At 48.2% G+C, this 19,586-nt stretch overlaps 1 long non-coding RNA gene across 1 annotated transcript; it reads left to right on the top strand.

Annotated features, from left to right (window-relative positions):
• Positions 1-5,006: 5,006 nt before the first annotated feature.
• Positions 5,007-19,264, top strand: LOC119378654 (uncharacterized). Its single transcript, XR_005181043.2, has 4 exons — positions 5,007-5,083; positions 9,458-9,546; positions 18,407-18,561; positions 19,142-19,264. It is a non-coding gene; the product is annotated as an uncharacterized LOC119378654 (long non-coding RNA).
• The last annotated feature ends 322 nt before the right edge of the window (positions 19,265-19,586 follow it).

Genomic DNA, 19,586 nt, shown 5'->3' with positions numbered 1-19,586 from the left:
TATTTGGTGCCTCGATTGCTGAACACCTTACGCCGGTCGAGCGTTCCCAGCTTCTATGCCTGTTCGAAGAATTTCGTTCTTCGTTCGATGTAGCGCAAACTTCTCTCGGCCGCACGTCTGCTGTCACGCATCGCATCGACACTGGCGCCCAACCACCACTGCGGCAACGTCCATATCGCGTGTCGCCAACAGAGCGTCGTGTAATTACCGAGCAAGTCGAAGACATGCTTCGCCGCGATGTTATTCGACCCTCAAACAGCCCGTGGGCGTCTCCTGTCGTTCTCGTTGCGAAGAAGGACGGCTCTGTGCGGTTCTGTGTGGACTACCGACGACTCAATGAGATCACCCGTAAGGACATTATCCCCTACCTCGAATAGACGATGCCATTGACAGCCTGCAAGGAGCAGAGTTCTTTTCATCGCTCGATTTGCGCTCAGGGTACTGCCAAGTCCCCATGGCTGATGACGCTCGACTGAAGACAGTGTTTGTCACACCCGACGGCTTGTACGAATTCAACGTCATGCCGTTTGGGCTGTGCAATGCGCCCGCGACCTTTGAGCGCATGATGGATACCGTTCTGCGCAACTTGAAATGGCACACGTGCCTATGCTACCTCGACGACGTCGTCGTTTTCGCCCCGGACTTCTCAACACACCTTCAACGCCTGCGGCAGGTTTTGACGCGCTTGAGCGACGCCGGGCTACAACTGAATCTCAAGAAGTCCCGATTTGCAGCACGGCAGCTGACGATAATAGGATACGTGGACGTGGTCTCCAAGGACGGCATCCTTCCAGATCCAGCCAAGCTTCGGGCCGTGACAGAGTTCCCCAAACCTACGTCCGTCAAAGAACTGCGCAGTTTCGTAAGACTCTGCTCCTACTTTCGGCGCTTCATCCGAAACTTCGCAATCATTATATCACCGCTGACGAATCTCCTTGGAAGTAACGGGCCCCTCAATTCGTGGTCGTCAGAGTGCGACGACGCTTTCGCAAAGCTCCGCCGTTTGTTGACGTCTCCTCCCATTTTACGCCACTACGACCCTACGGCCCCTACAGAGGTACACACGGACGCCAGCGGTGTTGGCCTCGGTGCTGTCCTTGCGCAGCGCAAACCTCGGTTCCCGGAATATGTCGTCGCATATGCAAGTCGCACGCTTACTAAAGCAGAGACCAACTACACCGTCACGGAGAAAGAATGCCTGGCAATCATTTGGGCCCTTACAAAGTTCCGACCTTATTTGTATTGTCGCCCATTTGATGTCGTCACCGACCATCATGCACTGTGCTGGTTGTAGTCATTGAAGGATCCCTCAGGCCGTCTTGCCCGTTGGGCACTTCGCCTGCAAGACTACGACATCCGCGTGCTGTACCGCAACGGACGTCAGCATGCTGACGCCGACGCCCTGTCGCGCTCTCCCTTGCCTGACGACAATGCCCACAACTCAGCATCTCACTGTCGTTTCTTCCATCGATATTCACACCATCGCTACCGAGCAGCGCAAGGATCAATGGATTGCCTCACTAATAGACTTCCTGACTTATCCATCGCCCACACCATCGACTCGCTTGTTGCGTCGTCAAGCCCACCATTTCGCCGTTCGCGACGACCTGCTCCACCGACGCAATTACAACGGTGACGGCCGCCAGTGGCTACTAGTAATACCCCGCAGTCTGGGTTATGACATATGCGAGTCGTTCCACTCTGATCCGCAGTGTGCACAGTCTGGGGTATCGAAAACCTACCACCGCATTCGCCAACGTTACTTTTTCGCCACCGCATTCGCCAACGTTACCGCTATGTGGAGAAGTTCGTTCGCTCCTGCATCGATTATCAGCGCCGCAAAACTTCAACGCACCTGTCGCCAGTAGGCCTGCAACCTCTACCTTGCCCTGACCGACCGTTTGGCCGCGTTGGCATCGATTTATATGGGCCACCTCCCCTGACGTCCGCTGGTAACCGCTGGGCCATCGTCGCTGTAGACCATCTCACGCGATACGCTGAAACTGCTCCCTCCCTGCGGCTACAGCGAGCGATGTGGCCTCCTTCCTGCTCCACCGATTCATGCTGCGTCACTGTCCACCCCAGGAGCTGCTCAGTGATCGAGGCCGTATCTTCTTGTCGGAAGTGGTCGAAGCCATTCTCAAAGAGTCCACCGTTGTTCACCGCAAAACTACTGCTTACCGCCCGCAGACGAATGGCCTCACCGAACGCTTCAACCGCACGCTAGGCGACATGCTCTTGATGTACGTCGCCGCCGACCACACGAATTGGGATGTGATTCTGCCCTTCGTCACGTACGCCTACAATACCGCTCCTCAGAGCACTACTGGTTTCTCACCGTTTTTCTTATTGTATGGCAGGCTCCCGTCGCACACCAATGACACAATCCTTCCCTACAAGCCGGATCGATCTGAATGTGCGCCTATTTCTGCCACAGCCAGACTTGCTGAGGAGTGTCGCGGGCTCTCCAAAACCTTTACTACGCGTAGCCAAGAGCGGCAGAAAAGCATTCGCGGTGCCACCACCAGTTCTGCGTCCACGTTCCTTCCTGGAGCGCTCGTATGGCTCTCGGTTCCTACCACTGCACCTGGCCTCTCTTCCAAACTACTGCCCAAATACGAAGGCCCCTACCGTGTCGTCGAACGCACATCCCCGGTGAACTACCTGATCGAACCCATCGACCCATCTTCGGACATGCGCCGTCGAGAGGGCGACATTGTCAACGTGGCGCGCCTGAAGCCCTACCATGACCCGCTCATAGTGACAAGTTGCTAGGTCGCCAGGCGGCCCCTTTTCGTAGCCGGAGCGTTCCTCCTCAGTAATGGGTCGTCCTCTCGAGCGCCTTCCAGTGGGTCGTTCTCTTCTATGAGAGCACGCCCCTCGTGCAGAGAGTCGGCCCCGCTTTGAATGTCGCTGCCGTGCGCCGTCGCTGAGTGCCCGTTAATAAACGTCTTGACACAACCCATTATTGGGACTCCCACCACCGCTTTCCTGCGCCCTGCAAGAGTTCAAGAAGGCGGACGAGAGAATTCTCCGGCTATTCACTAATACGCTACTGTGCCCGGCAGTGCTCAAACATGATTTCTGCCAGTATTGTGAGATGGCTGACACCTACCACATGCGACGGGCATGCCAGCTCAATCCATATTTAACCCCTCCCCCCCCCCAACCCCAACCTAACCCGAGAGGACTGAAAGGCGGCCCTGCCCGGCTGCTCCTCTCTCTCTCTTAGCAATGCCTTGCTCTGCTCTGCTATGCTTTCCCACTCTCTTCGCTTTGCCCTCACCCGCTTCGCCAATTTCGCGGACGCTCGGCACGGCTGGAACTCGAACTTCAACAGCTTGATTGAACCACTATGGTAGACTAAACACTTTTAAGGTGTAGATGCTCTCCGAGAACGGTGCTACTTCGCTGATTGTGTCGAAGAATTGTCTTTCGACAACAGCGTCCCGCACCAATTTTCCTTGCAGGTATTCTAAGGCACTGTGTGGGTGGGACAACCAGTGTTGCTTGGTGCCAGAATTTGTGACACACGAAGAATGAATTTTCAAATGTATATGGCGAAATCCTGTATGTCATAAAATAACATCAACTTTTATTGCATCATAAAATGGTCCGGTTTGGTAACTGATCAAGCGTTGTGAATATTTTTTATTGGAGCTGATGAAAGGGGTTATTCAAACTCGAAGTATGATACGCAGACCTTTCAGGATGCAGTGGCATATATATTGTAAATAACCGTATGCTATTATATAAAGATTAGTTATGTATTTCCAGGAACCGCTCGCTTTACAATAGCAACAATCCTGGCGCACCTTCTAGATTAGCTGGCATCGTCAATTATGCCCAGTCATCGTCGCTTCACTATGCTTAGCAACTACAAGAGCGGCATCGTACGAGTACGAGGTCATGTCTAACTTCTTAAGATAAGGTAAACTAAAGAAGGGTAACAGTTCGAGGCGCCCGCTTTGTTAGGAACAACCTTATCAAGCCATAGAAAACGTAAGTGGCCATCATTCGCGGATTTTAATTGAAATGTTGAAAGCCTGATGAGGAACACTCACATGCTTGCTTATGCGGCTTGGACGCAGTAGTGTAGCATCAGATTGAAAAGGCCCAGATAGATTTCCTATTCTATTAGTCCTGACAGTGAAATGCAAATGCAAACATGCAAACAAGTCAGAAATAATAAGCCGCGCTGAAAAGACATGTCCATAAATCGGAAAATCTATTGGGTGGACGTATGCATGACTTTAAAGAAAACTAGCAAAACAGATTTCGTGGGATCCACCATTTACGTTTCCCTGTGCTGCCCCCTGCCGTTTTGGTAGGCTCTTGTTAGGGGCCGGGAGAAGTGGTATCGCCAGAACGAAAGCCTCCCAGATCAAGAGGCGTTTCGCGACTTTACCGCTAGGGTAAGGGCGCGTACGCTGTGGCATCGTGAAAAAGGCGGAATGGTGTGCCAGTTGTCTTTGTCTAGACGGTCGTCAGTTGTTGGTAGCCAAGTACCCGCTAGTAAGGAAAAGCTCCAGAATGTTTAAGACTGTTTGCCCAGAGGTACATATTACTATAAAAGAATTAAATTTTGGGCTAGTTGGGTGAGATATATTAGACGTAAGTGGCTGAGATATAATAGCACAAGGAATGAAACGACAAACACAACGAAAGCGCTTCTCTTCGTCTTCTTTCTTGTGTCCGTCGTTTTATTCCTTGCGCTAGTATGTCTCAGCCATCCACATTACAATTTTTTTTAAATTCGTAATGTGCTTGTGAACGAAAATATCTTCTGGTGAATATTGGAACTACACTTTTTAATCAAGTCACAAAACACTCTTTGCTGGTAAAAACATATCAACGGCATTGTAGCCCTAAGCAGGCATTCTACCACTACACGTTTTGCTCTGTCGTTTGGCTGCACTCTGGGGGGTATATATTTCAGTGTTGACCAAGCAGTGCCTTGGTGTTCACAAGCTTGACAACTGCTCTTTTCTGTAAAAAAAACGCAGACTTGCTGTACGTGTGGCACGAGGTGACCGGCCTGCTGGCAGACTACCATCCTGAACACCCTGTGCCAGCAGGCCAGGTAGGTTTTTATTTACAACACTCTATTGCAAACGTCTTCACACTTCACACGTTTTCCCAACCTCTACTTTCCAAGCTTTCTGAAGTGACCAAGGGCGTAGCCAAGGGGGGAGTTGGGGGGGGCGTTCAAACCCCCCCCCCGAAATATATACACGCACACATACAAACGCATGCACGAGTATATGTACATAAAGTATGGTTGAACCACCCCCCCTCCCCCGAAACAATTTCTGGCTACGCCCCTGGTAGTGACTAAGGGTTTATATTCCACTTGTCATTCTTAGTGACGCACGTGGCCGAAGCTGTCAGAGTTCTGCCGCACATCGTTCGCCGTATTGGCTGCGAACAGCTCTGGCTAACACTCCGAGGGTTACACTGACATACCTACCCGATAAAGTGAGTGGGAAAGCGACCGCCGCTGTAGTTCAATTGGTAGAGCATGGGACGCGTCATCCGAAGGCTGTAGGTTCGATCCCTAGTTGCGTCAAGTTGATTTCTCACTCTCTTTAATTCATTTCATTTTACTTCATAATTACTATACGACAGTTAAAACATACAATTATAGTCCCCTATACCCTCCTTAGCTTCATTCTGTTGGTTCCATTAGAAACGAGCCATCGATCAATCCCCCTCTTTAGAATCGATTTAGTGCGATACTGCTGTCTGTGTTCATATTATCCCACCTTGGAAGCTAAGCACGTAAGTAGCCGCGCTGCTAAGCTCGAGGACGTGGGTTCGGTTCCCAGGCTTATTTGGGCACGTCTGGATGATGGTGAAATGCAAGGACACCCGCGTAATTGCATTTACAATTACTCGGGTGTTGGGTGAGTTCCGCAAACAAGTCCCCAAATGGTCGACACCGTACATGTACGGTGCCGCGTCTGCATGTTTCGAAATTGCGCCAGTTTTCAAACTTTTTTTGTGCCCAGCAAGTGCTGCCACCCTGCCCGGATGCCCGAAGTGCCATTAACCTTTTGTTTATTTTTTAAGGCTATCGCTCACACATCTGCACGTGCGTGGCCGCGCGGCGGTAAATGTGGTTTCGTGTCGCAGGCTCTTTGCGTTTGTTGCGCTCACTAAGACTGATGTCTATCCAGTCTTTAATTTCTAAGGGTAACTGCGTGATACTAGTGAATGATTCTGCACTAAAACGGAAAGTACAGAATACAGGATCTGGCTGCAGAACTCATAGACGGTTGTCACCCAGGAAGCTGGCCTGAACATTCACGGAATGAATAATAACCTTACTAGTATCACTACACAGCGTGCTAGAGAAGTGGGAGGTACGGTCGTCAGACAAGACACTGGTGAGCTCTCTCAGAAGACGATATACGTCATTATGAGAAAGCAAAGCATGAAAGCATCTAGCCTGAGAGAATGGAACTGGTAGAGCTTTCAAAGCTAATCAACAGGCGTAAAGTGTCGTAGAGATTTCAAAGCTAATGAACACGCGTAAAGTGTCCGACATAAAAAGGCATAATACGGATAGAATGTATCGTGTTTTGAATTAATCATGGTCTAGCCAATGTCACCAATAATTTCTGGGGTTTGACATCCCAAAAACACGGTATGATTATGAAGGACGCCGTAGTGGACGGCTCCGGAAATTTCGACCCCCTGGGCTTCTTTAACATGCACCTAAAGCAAAGTACACGGGCCTAAAACATTTTCGCCTCCACCAAAAATGCAGCCGCCTCCGCCGGGATTCGATCCCGCGACCTCCGGGACAGCAGTCAAGCGCCGCAACCACTAGACCACTGCGGCGGGATAGCCAATGTCACCAGCATAGGTCGGCAGAAAAACTGGAGCTCACCCAGACTCACTCAAGAAATATTTTGCTCTTAAGTCTCTTTTGGACTCGTACTTACCAAAATTTTCCGCAGCCGGACTCACCTGGACCGAGACTCGCTAAAAATTTTCTCAGCGAGACTCACGCGGACTCAAACTCACCAAAATATTACTCACGTGGACTGACTCACTCATACTCACGGCTCGACCTGTGTCTGAGTCCGGGTGAGTCCGTGGACCTCTAATTAGCTTCTTTGACCATGGTGTCGATGCTTTTCAACACCAATATCTCACACAATTGATCTACGAGGCGCCTTTTGATCTCGTACTTTCAAATACGTGTTATGATTGTTTGCAATCCACTAAGGACATTTTTATGGAAAGACACGACTGACACGAGATATATTTATCAAACACTTCCCGTGGAAGAGTGTGCGGAGGGAGGGGAGAGACCAAGGCGCTGCCTCATTGCCTGGCAGGCAGCGCACGCTGCCGCCCGCGCGCTCATTCCCCGGACCACTGCCTCGCCCACTGGTGACCCTGCTGATCCACAAGAAAACTATCCTGAGATTTTATTAAAGATGTAATAACACATTATTGGCACTCCTACCACCGCTTTCCTGCGTCCTGCAATAGTTTGAAGAAGGCGGACGAGAGAATTCTCCGAATATTCACTAATGCGCTACTGTACCCGGCAGTGCTCAAACATTTAGAATCTTCCGGCCTCTGCCAGTACTGTGAGGTGGCTGACACCTGCCACATGGTATGGGCATGCCGGCTCAATCCTCCCAACCCGAGAGGACTGGGAGGCGGCCCTGCTCGGCTGCTCCTCTCCCTCTCTTAGCAATGCCTTGCTCTGCTCTGCTATGCTTTCCCCCTCTCTTCGCTTTCCTCTCACCCGCTTCGCCAATTTCGCGGACGCTCCACACGGCTGGAACTCAAACTTCAACACCTTGAGCGAACCACTATGACAGACGAAAGACTTTCAAGGCGTTGGTGCTGTCCGAGAACGGTGCCAATTCGCTGATTCTTTCGAATAATTTTCGTCGTACAACAGCGTCCCCCACCAATTTTCCTTGTAGGTAATTCTAAGGCCCCCTGTGTGTGTGACAGCCAGTGTTGCTTGGTGCCAGAGGCAGAATGGATTTTCAAATGTATATGGCGAAATCCTGTATGTTATAAAATAACGTTAACTTTTATGGCATCATAAAATGGTCAGGTTTGGTAACTGATCGAGCGTTGTGAACATTTTATATTGGAGTTGACGAAAGGGGTTATTGAAACTGTTATGATACGCAGACCTTTCAGGATGCAGCGGCATATACATATAACTAACCGTATACTAATACGTAAAATTTAATTATGTATTTCCAGTAGCCACTCGCTTACAATAGCAACAATCTTGGTCATCTTCTAGATTAGCTGGCCTCGCCAATTATGCCCAGTCACCGTCGCTTCTCTATGCTGCAAGAGCGGCACCCTACGAGTACGAGGTCATATCTAACTTCTTAAAATAAGGTAAACTAAAGAAGGGTAATGGTTCGAGGGGCGCGCTTTGTTAGGTACAACCTTATAAAGCCATAGAAAACACAAGTGGCCATCATTCGCAGTTTTTAATTGAAATGTTGAAAGCCTGATGAGGAACATTCACATGCTTGCTTATGTGGCTTGGACGCAGTACGGTCTACCATCAGATTGAAAAAGCCCTGATAGATTTACTATTCTATTAGTCCTTAGTGCGAAATGCAAAGCGCAAACATGCCAGAGCTTGCCCGTATCGTGTCAAATCAGAAATAATAAGCCGTGCTGAAAAGACATGTCCATAAATGGGAAAACCTATTGGGTGGACGTATGCATGACTTTAAAGAAAACTAGCAAAACAAACTTCGTGGAATTCACCATTTACGTTTTCCTGTGCTGCCCTCCGCCATTTTCGTAGGGGCCGGTGCAACTGGTATCGCCAGAACGAAAGCCTCCGAGATCAAGAGGCGTTTCGCGACATTCCTCTAGGGGAAGGGCGAGTGCGCTGTGGCATCGCGAAAAAGGCGGATTGGTGTGCCAGACGGTTGTGGGTTGTTGGTAGCCAAGTACTCGCTAGTAAGGAAAGCTCGAGAATTTTTAAGGCTATTTGCCCAGAGGTACATATTACTATAAAAGAATTAAATGTTGGGCTAGTTGGCTGAGACATATTAGACATAACTGGCTGAGATATAATAGCACAAGGAATTAAACGACGAACACAATGAAAGCGCTTGTTTTCATCTTCTTTCTTGTGTCCGTCGTTTTATTCCTTGCGCTAGTATGCCTCAGCCAGCTACATACTACTGTGGCATTTTTTTTTAAATTCGCAATGTGCTTCTGAACGAAAATATCTTCTGGTGACTATTGGAACCACACTTTTTACTCAACTCACAAAACACGGGCACTTTGCTGGTAAAAACAAATCAACGGCATTGTAGCCCTAAGCAGGCATTCTACCACTACACGTTTTGCTCTGTCGTTTGGATGCACTCTGGGGGGTATATATCTCAGTGCTGACCAACCAGTGCCTTCGCTTGACAACTGCTGTTTTCTGTAAAAAACGCAGACTTGCTGTACGTGTGGCACGAGGTGACCGGCCTGCTGGCAGGCTACCTATCCGTGAGCCATCCTGAACACCCTGTGCCAGCAGGCCAGGTAGGTTTTCATTTACAACACTCTATTGCAAACATCTTCACACTTCACACTTCACCCAACCTCCACTTTCCAACCTTTTTGTACTGACCAAGGGTTTATATTCCACTTGCCATTCTTATTGACGCACGTGGCCGAAGCTGTCAGAGTTGTGCCGCACATCGTTCGCCGTATTGGCTGCGAACAGCTCTGGCTAACACTCCGAGGATTACACTGACATACCTAATAGATAAAGTGAATGGGAAAGCGACCGCCGCTGTAGTTCAATTGGTAGAGCATGGGAGGCGTCATCCGAAGCCTGTAGCGTCGATCCCCGGCAGCGGCAAGCTGATTTCTCACTCACTATAATTCATTTCCTTTTACTTCATAGTTACTATACGACAGGTAAAACACAATTATAGTGCTGTATACCCTCCTTAGCTTCATTCTGTTGGTTCCATTAGAAACGAGCCCTCGATCAATCGCCCGCTTTAGAATCGATTTAGTGCGATACTAATGTCCGTGTTCAAATTATCCCACCTTGGTAGCTAAGCACGTAAGTCACCACGCTGCTAAGCTCGAGGACGTGGGTTCGGTTCCCAGCCTTATTCGGCCACGTCTGGATGATGGTGAAATGCAAGGACACCCGTGTAATTGCATTTACAATTACTCGGGTGTTGCGTGAGTTCCGCAAACAAGTCCCCAAATGGTCGATACCGTACATGTACGTTGCCGCGTCTGCATGTTTGGAAATTGCGCCAGTTTTCAAACTTTTTTTGTGCCCAGCAAGTGCTGCCACCCTGGGCCGATGCCCGAAGTGCCATTAACCTTAAGTTTCCTTCCAAGATTTTTTTAGGCTATCGCTCACACATCTGCACGTGCGTGGGCGCGCGGCGGTAAGTGTGGTTTCGTCTCGCAGGCTTTTGCGTTTCTTGCGCTCACTAAGACTGATGTCTATCCGGCCTTTCATTTCTAAGGCTAACTGCGTGATACTATGGAATGATCCTGCGCTTAAACGGAAAGTACAGAATACAGGATCTGGCTACAGAACCCATAGACGGTTGTAACCCAGGAAGCTATCCTGAACACTCACGGAATGAAGGATAACCTTACCAGTATGACTACACAGCGTGCAACAGAAGTGGGAGGCACGGTCGTCAGACAAGACACTGGTGAGCTCTCCCAGGACACGATAGACTTCATTATGAAAAAGCAAAGCATCAAAGCATCTAGCCTGACAGAATAGAACTCGTAGAGCCTTCAAAGCTAATCAACAGGCGTAAAGTGTCCGACATAAAAAGGCATAATACGGACAGAATTGAACATGCTCTGAAGAGCGGACGAAGCCGAAAAGCGGTGAAGAGAAAATGGGCACTGGCAGAAAACCAGATATGTACACTGAGATAGAACGAAGGCAATGTCACGCCCAATAGGGATAAGATAGTTAAGGTAGCTGAAGAGTTCTACAGACGTCTGTACATTAGCCTGGACAGCCACGACGATAATGGCAGTAGTACTGAAGTATTATACATCAAGCCAGTAATGACAAAGGGAGTAAGCAAAGCATTGGAGGGAATGCAAATAGTGAAAAAAGCTGATGAGGATGATGTAACAGCTGATCTCTTGAAAACGGTGGACAAGTTTTTTTAGGAGTCACCAGAAAAATTTCAGAGTATCGCATCTGTTTTCCGCGCGCCGCCGCCGACGCGATTGGCTTACTCGCATCACGTGAGCTCTCGCCTCCATATCCCTTCCAAGCGCTTTGGGTGCAGTTGCTTTGAATGCAGAGCGCGGCCGGACATTTAGAAGTACCACGGTCCCTAGAAGTACTTCGTCGCTTTTTTAAACGCGTCATGCAGATGCCAGAGAGTAGCTCACCAGTAAACGAACGTTGCTGGAGCTACTCCGGGAATTTCGTATATTTTTGCATTTCGTGTGGGAAACATTACGTCAAAGAGCGTCGTTGTACGTGGCTGCATAGTTGGCCGCGAAATGAATTCGCCCCCCTCGAAGAACACTCCTTTCTGTAGTGAACTACACAAACTTTGCTGGAAAAGCTCTCATGCAACAGGATACTTCACCTTTTCTGTTCGCTATGTTCAGCATACTACGTACCTTTCTATTTGCTCGGCTGTTTATATCTCGATCTGTTGAACAGATTGTGCATGCATTTCGAGTTATAAGCGTGTCGCGCACGACAGCGAAATCGAAACTCATTAAAATAACTGTTTACTGTATACCTTGAACGCAATTGTCGCATGATCATTTGCCACTGCGCAAAACTGAAGCGTGGAACTCTGTTGATAAAGTTGGTACAAGGCAATGTTATTAGGCGTACTTTATTTTTTTTAAATGTTGGTAATGCTGCATTGCGCCGGGCGTACCCTTGCAATACTGTTTAGTGGGTGAGAAATGGTCACAGCAAAAAAAAAAAGAATAATAAAATCGGCTTATCCTCCCACGCATTGAGGGAATCGATTTCATGCGAGCCCCAGATCTATATACATACTGTATTGCAGTAGCATGCGCGTTAAAAGGTTTCGGGATTTGCTATTTCTGATCAAAATAACATAAAGCACTGCGTCGAGGAAGTTTCAACAAGAGTGCATTACCAAAAAAAAGGTTAAAATTAAAAGCACTGCAGAAGCCGAACCCCAGCTGCTTACGCGCTGGCAACGCAAAAGAAAAGAAAAAAAAACTTTGTCGGAACACAGCAAAATATTTGCAAATGCACTGCAACGTTGGGAATATTAAGGAGACAATAAATAGGAAATCAAACAACTGAGTAGTGACGTCAATCATATTCGATGGCCTATTTTCTACCTATCTGTTAAGAAATGACAATGTATTGGCAAAATAAGATGCACCTTACCTACCGCACGCCGATTCGCCCGTGCGTTCGGCTGCTGGCGTTCCGAACCGAGACATATACTTCACGCACAACTTCCTCTTACCGTACACACACCACTTCTATTACAGATAACACCCAGCTGAACAGCAAGCATGGTGCGCAAGTAAGGTATGCGTCAGCGATCAGTCGAAGGACGCAATGCTGAATGTTCGATAATGTTCTGGAATGTGTTACGAAATGAACCTGAACACCGACTGCAAGGCTAGCGCAAACAGTCAACATTCACCAATTGTCGAAGTAAATGGCATCTCGCACAGTCATTACGCTAATGCAACTATACAGCTCCGGACCTTGCGAACACACCCGGCCGTGAAACCAAAAGAGACCGATGAAGCCACGATGAGAGTTCGCGAGCACATGGCACATTCGCCGCACGTTTCATTAGCTACACCGCTTACCGCGCAGTCGATTCATGGCTCTCGATGACTCGAAATCACTTCTGATATCCTTTTGAAGAAACACACACACACACATATTGAAGTTACGCCGACCGTAACACGGCATCGAGGCGAAAAGATCAGTCACTTCTCAACACACGCTAGCAACGCGCTGCACGGTCCGGAAGGGAAATGGCCGCCGCCGCCCAATGTTGCCCGCGTGCAGCCTACCTTTGCGGTACTCTCAAATTTTCCAGTGACTCTACGCCCAACGAGAGGCGCGGCCCTCTAGCTGTCACCTATCTAACTAGCGCACGCGCCTAGGGTGGTATGCGCCGCCTTGAGCGGTGGCGCTCCATCTAGTGATCATTCTTGAAATCACCGGAGAGCGCAGCTGCGCCTATGGCGGGACCAATGAGAACTAGTGTACAGGCCACCGACAACGGACAAGGCGCGAGCGTAAGAAGCTTGGCGAGCAAGCACGTCAGGCAGTCAAAGCTGTCCGGAGCCCGTCACTGCTCGGCGTCCCTCATAGCCTTTGGCTATTTGGTGGGACAAATCTCATGAATCAGCCTTCCCCGTCGCGCATGCGCTGTGCTTAGAAGCGTAGCTAACATTGCAGCGGTTCCAATATATCAACACGGGGCCTGAACAGTGCGATAAAACCGGCAGCAGTTTTAGGGGGTCCTACATAGTCGCTGTGAAAAACATGTACAATTTGCGTGTCTGTATTGTACGTGTAACATGCAGAAGCAGCTCTTAAGTGCTTATGAGTTTTGCGTATAACAGAAAATACGTAACATTTTGTTTGTAACGTTAACTGATATGGCATATCGACGTTTACTCAGCCATGTAGCGCGCCTTAATAAAGCTATTATAAAATCTTCTCGCAGCGTTTACGCGAAACTTAGAACCATGGGGTTATTACGAGACAATTTTAGTGCTAGAAAGTAGATACGTGAAAGAATGCTGGAGTGCAGGTACTGGGAAAAGTAACTTTTCCTCTCCGCCGTTAAATCCTCTTTTCCTCTCCGCCGAAATCCTCTCCGCCGTTAAGCGAAAAGTAACTTTTCGCTTAACGGCGGAGAGGATTTCCTGGGCGACAGCTACGGAGAAAAAACCGGCTTGAATAACCACCGAAAGGGCAAAAATTAAATAAGGAGGGAAGCATTTTAAGATAATTCAAGGGCAAACGCTTTACTGTATGAAGCGAGGTCGGGTTGCCTTAGAACGCGTACTTATAACGCGAGATTTTGTAAAGAACAATGCACATGATGCGGAGTAGATAAGGAAACATCGGAGCCTCTTCTTATTGAATGTGGAGATATCCACCCAGGTGTACGTTTGGGCACGAGCCTACATGAAGCCTTGGGATTTAGGGACTACAGTGAAAACTGAACACACCCGCGATTGAAATAAGAGACTGTTAGAGTATTGGTGGCAGAAAATTATAGAGAAAGGGCAAAAAATAAATATTGGAAAAAAATAAGGACAGTCTGCCGTAAAGGGCAGAGAACTGGGCTGATAATTTCCGTTTTTTTTTCCTGTCGTAAGATCGACTTTATCGAAGTAGAGGCATTAGGCCACAAAAAAAAAGAAAAAATGAAAGTTTTTTTCGAGCCTGGTGGCACACTTGTCACCGCCCTGTTATGAAGGATACGCTCATAGAATCCATGCATCCATCCACGTGCCTTAGAACGCGTAGTTATAAAGCGCGATTCTGTATACGCTGTGAGGAAGCTAAGGAAACGACGGAGCATGTTCTGATTGAATGTGGAGATACCACCCAGGTGTATGTTTGGGAACGAGCCTACGCAAAACCATGGGTTTTAGGGACAACCATGGTATGCTGACCACTTTCGCAATAGAAATAACTAAGAGACTGTTAGTATGGTGGCCATAGAAGGGTCTCTGCCGTAAGGGGCAGGGAGCTGGGATGTGAATGTTTTTTTATGGTAACATCGATTTAATCGATGTTGACAAGGCATTGGACCAATTTCAAAAGAAGTGCTTTTTGTAGAGTGTGGTGGCGCACATGCCACCACGCTCGACAAAAACGGCCCCGTTATAAAGGGGATGCTCATAGCATCCATCCATCCATCCATCCACACTGGTGGTGGGGGGATGGTTGTGATTTCGCAAACTATTGGCGTGGGATTGGAGTAAGCCAACATAAAGCAGGATAATTCAATTCTCCGACCCTAGCGCTAACGTTTTGATTGAGTCCAAGTCGTACGGAGACCGCTATACATCCGTTCTATCGGACCGAAACGGTGCCTCCGTCCGTGCTGTGATTCCTTGCAAAAATGCTTCACAGCACTGCCATTTCCGGTTGCTATTCCCACGTCTGACCACCAGACGAGCCTCGGCCAATCCCGTGCGGCTCCGTGTCGTCCTCTCGTTACGTTTCGTTCTGTTCAATTCTATCGCAGAACACGTACAAAAAATGGAGGACGCTTGAGCTTCGCCTTCAAGGGCAGAACGCGATAGCGTAATCGGGACCCGTGCGCATCGCCTTCTCTGGCTTCGGTTTTCGGAGCATGCCTCAACCGTGCCGTGAGGAAACGACCGACTGTGCCCTTAACGTTGGCCGTTTCAAACTATCCCAGAAAGTCTACTGCAAATGCAGTTGTCCGCTACGCCATAATTATTTCTTTCGCGAATCGGTGAAGGGCCCACTACGCGTCCGTAAGGCAACACGCGAACCTACGCAGCTGCTCACATTCTTCATGCTTTTGCGGCTGATGATTAAATATGTCTGAACATTTTGTAATGGGTGGGCCTTTAAAACACCCACTCGTAGCGCAATTCACATATTTTGAGGCTTGGCGAGATCCTACGCTTCTGCCACGCAATAATACATGCGTTAAGGAGACTCCTACCACTACATGACATTCATATAGTGTTTTTTCCCAAGCTATTTCAAGCAATATCGTGGCTCTTTGGTAGAACACCTGCTTGCCACGCAGATGGCATGCGTTCGATTCTTACTCGAACTGAAGATTTTTGCTGTTTATTTTATGTGCATCTTCCTCAGTTTTTTGGTCACGGACGAGATGTTTTATCGCTCACGACCAACAACTCCGACGCCGACACAGGAATTCCTGCGAACCGAGCCGGTTAATGCTGTCGCGTTAAAATACCTCCCCTGGTGTACGCTTTATGCGCTGAAGCGCACAATGTGGTATCACTCGTTGCTTTTCGCTCTTATAGGGCACTGCGGAGGTACTTTTTACTTCCAAGTGGTGAATGGAAATTGGAAGTGGTCGTCAGTCAGTGCTCACGTGATAGCCACTATATCTTCTTGCAATTCAATAAGCTATTTCTAAATATCGCTTGTTTCCAATATGAATAGAAATGCAATACGGAGAAGGAACTACCAAGGCACATTGCTGGCTAAGGTGGAATCTCAACATTGTTTCCCCCTTTCACTCATTCCTTGCGCCGCGTTTTCTCGTGTTTCATTCTTCTTCGTCGTCGCCTAAAGCCCTCACGCATACTAAGCCATTGCCTTTTTTCTAATCTTTACACCACCTGAGTATGCGCCCATTATGCATGCTTCACTAATCGCAGGTACCCATGGAATCACCCATACCCATGCTATCTATACTAGGATCAGAGCAACCGAACGCTTTTCCCGATACCTATCCGGGACAATTAAAGGCCTCTTGAGAAAATAAAAGCGAAAAGTTGAGTTCCGAGTGCTTCCATTGTTTAGTACTATAATTGATATGAGAGCGCTTATTCAGAGCTTGTGCACGGAGTCGTAGCGGCCGGCGTAGTAGACAGGCTCTGCATGATTTAATGGCGTGCGCGCGGTCCCGAGGCTTAGTCGCGTTTGTGTGGAGCTAGGACCGGATTTCGCCTGGGACTCACTCGTCGAAATAATTGTATTAAGCAGATATCGCATAAACACATTAGAAATATGCCCTTGTCTGGTGCATTGAAGCACCAAGTGCAAGTCGTCAATATTCACGGCAGGATAGGTGGTCAGTATCCTGTTTAGGCGTTTCAAGGTGTTGAGGCTCACCGAGAACGTTGCCGATTCGGTCACCATGCCGAAGCATAGTCATCATAGAATAGCACCCACTACCACTTTTCCGGTTAGGTAATTGTAAGACACTATAGGTGCGACGGCCAGTGTTGCTTAGTTGCAGAATTTGTGACTCGCGAAGAATGAATTTTCAAATGTACATGGCGAAAGCCTGTAGGTTATGATATCGTTAACTTTTACTGGATCATGAAATACGCAGGCTTGGTAACTGATCAAGCGTTGTGAACATTTTATATTGCAGTTAACAAAATGGGTTTTAAATACAGAAACATGTCCCGGCATTTCAAGGTGAAGAAAAATGTGTGAATAACCTAATAATCTAATACGTAAAGTGTAATGGCGTGTTTGCAGTAGTATCTCGCTCTACACCATCTGGATTAGCTTGCCTCGCCAAACATGCCCAGTCACCGTCGCTTCAAAAAACAAGAAAAAAAACCCTGCAACAACCACAACAGCGGCAACGTACGAGCGCGAACACATATTTAACTTAGCTTAAAATAAGGTAGGCTAAAAGAGACTGCGTCGAGGAGCCCACTTCTTTCTTAGGCACAACCTTGTTCACCCATAGAAAATATCAAATTGGAAAGGCTGACATTGTGATATTAAGGAAACAAATTGCATTGGACAAGCCTTATCAAGGAACACTTACATGCTTGCTCATGGTGCTTTGACGCAGTAGTGCCTTGCATCAGACTGACAATCTCAGAGCTTTACTATTCTCTTATTCCTGACTGTGAACTGCCAGTGCTGGCCCGTTCCGTGCCAGGGCAGAATAAGTTGTGCTGAACATTCCACAAATTGGAAGAGTTAATTGGGCGAATATATGCATGACAGGAAACTAGCAAAGCAGACGTACTATCGCGCTCAGTATGAGCTACATCACGCGAGCGCGTGGCCGAGTGCTTTGCAATGTTGTACAGTGGCGCTGTTCATGGCATATTTTCGAGTTATCGAGATGGAGTTTGGCTGTCCCTGCGTGCGCGCATGGCCCCCACTTGCTTGCTTTCACCCTCGAAGTTATTTTCGTAGCTGCTATCACCGCAGGGCAAAACGAGGGCGTGCGTGAAAGCAAATGGAGGCTATGCGCACTCGCACGGACAGCCAAACTCTCTCCTGATAACTCGAAAATATGCCATGATCGACGCCACTGTACAACCTTGCAGAGCGCTCGGCCACGCGCTCGCATGTTGCAGCTCATACTAAGCGCGGTAGTACCATTGCAGTGCCAGGCGATTGCGTCTCGACTGTTCCGGTCGTGAAATGTTGGCAGCCAAGTACCCGCTAGTGAGGAAAAGCTTGAAAGTGTAGGACTGCTTTCTGAGGGGTGCATTATGATGTTAACAATTTTTTTATGCCTAATGTGGTTTTCAGCGAAAAGATATTTTAACTATTACAACCGCCTTTATGTAGGCATTCATACACTACGCCTTTTTCCCCTTGTTTCGCTGCTCTCTTAGCGGCATATCTTTCAGTGCTGACCATCCAGTGCCTTGGTGTTGTTTGACAAGCTTGACCACGGCTGTTTGCTGTAAAAAACCGCAGTTGCTGTGCGTTTGGCACGAGGTGACGGGCCTGCATGTGGGCCACCTGTCGGTACTGCTTTTCCTACTGCAATCGGGGGTGCTATCCGACCAGCGGCTTCGTGAAGGCCTCGCCTACCCGTATGCGGTCCTCAACACGTGATTCCAGCAGGCCAGGTGGGTTTTCATTAACAGAACCCCGGTTTTCAAGCTCTTTGTATTCATCAAGGTTTGATTACAATGCCACTGCTTACCCGTTTCGTGCCAAGGCAGAAATCATAAGCCGGGCTGAATACAAATGTCCACAAATAGGAAGATTTAATTGGGCGGATATGTACATGACTTGAAACTGGGAAAAGAGACGTGCCATTGCTATGTCAGCCGATTGTGTCTCGACTGTCGCGGTCGTCAACTGTTCGCAGGCAAGTACCGCGCTAGTGAGAGAAAGGTTGAGAAAAATTATAGGACTGTTTTCTGAGAGGTGCATTATGTATACTGTTACAATTTTTTGATGCCCAATGTGGTTTTCAACGAACAGATTTGCTGTTAACTATTGCGACCGCGTTTTTTAGTCATGTCTCAAAACAAGGCTTGTTTGCTAGTAACAAAAAAACCAAAGCATGTGCATTGTAGGCCTATGTAGGCGTTCATTCACTACGCCTTTTGATCCTTGTTTCGCTGCTCTCTTAGGGGCAAATATTTCAGTGCTTTGGTGTTGACAAGCTTGACGAGTGATGTTTGCGTTAAAAAAACGCAGTTGCTGTGCGTGTGGCAGGAGGAGGTGACAGGCCTACCTACAGGTGGGCCACCTATCGGTACTGATTTTCCAACTGCCATCGGGGGTGCTATACGACCACCGGCTTGGTGAAGGCCTCGCCTACACGTATGCGACTCTCGACAGCTGCTGCCACCAGGCCAGGTAGGTTTTCATTTACAGCAGTCTATTGGGAACGTCCTCGTAACTTTCCAACCTCGCTTTTCAAGCCCTTTGTAGTGACCAAAGATTAATTACATTGGTTATTCTTACTGGCGCACGTTGTCGAAGCTGTAAGGATTTGTGCCGCACATTGCTCAGGCGTAAATGAACCTCACCTTTGAAATGCGAACATACATTCAGAAACGCAAGTTCCACACTCGCCGTCATGGCGGCGAGTGGCGCACACACTTCCAGGTCTCCGTGCTCATAAATACCCGATAAAGTG

This window comes from Rhipicephalus sanguineus, unplaced genomic scaffold (genome assembly GCF_013339695.2).
Source record: "Rhipicephalus sanguineus isolate Rsan-2018 unplaced genomic scaffold, BIME_Rsan_1.4 Seq913, whole genome shotgun sequence".
Taxonomy (NCBI): domain Eukaryota; kingdom Metazoa; phylum Arthropoda; class Arachnida; order Ixodida; family Ixodidae; genus Rhipicephalus; species Rhipicephalus sanguineus.
The sequence above is the reverse complement of the archived record's forward strand: the minus strand, read 5'-3'. Positions and strand labels throughout refer to the sequence as shown.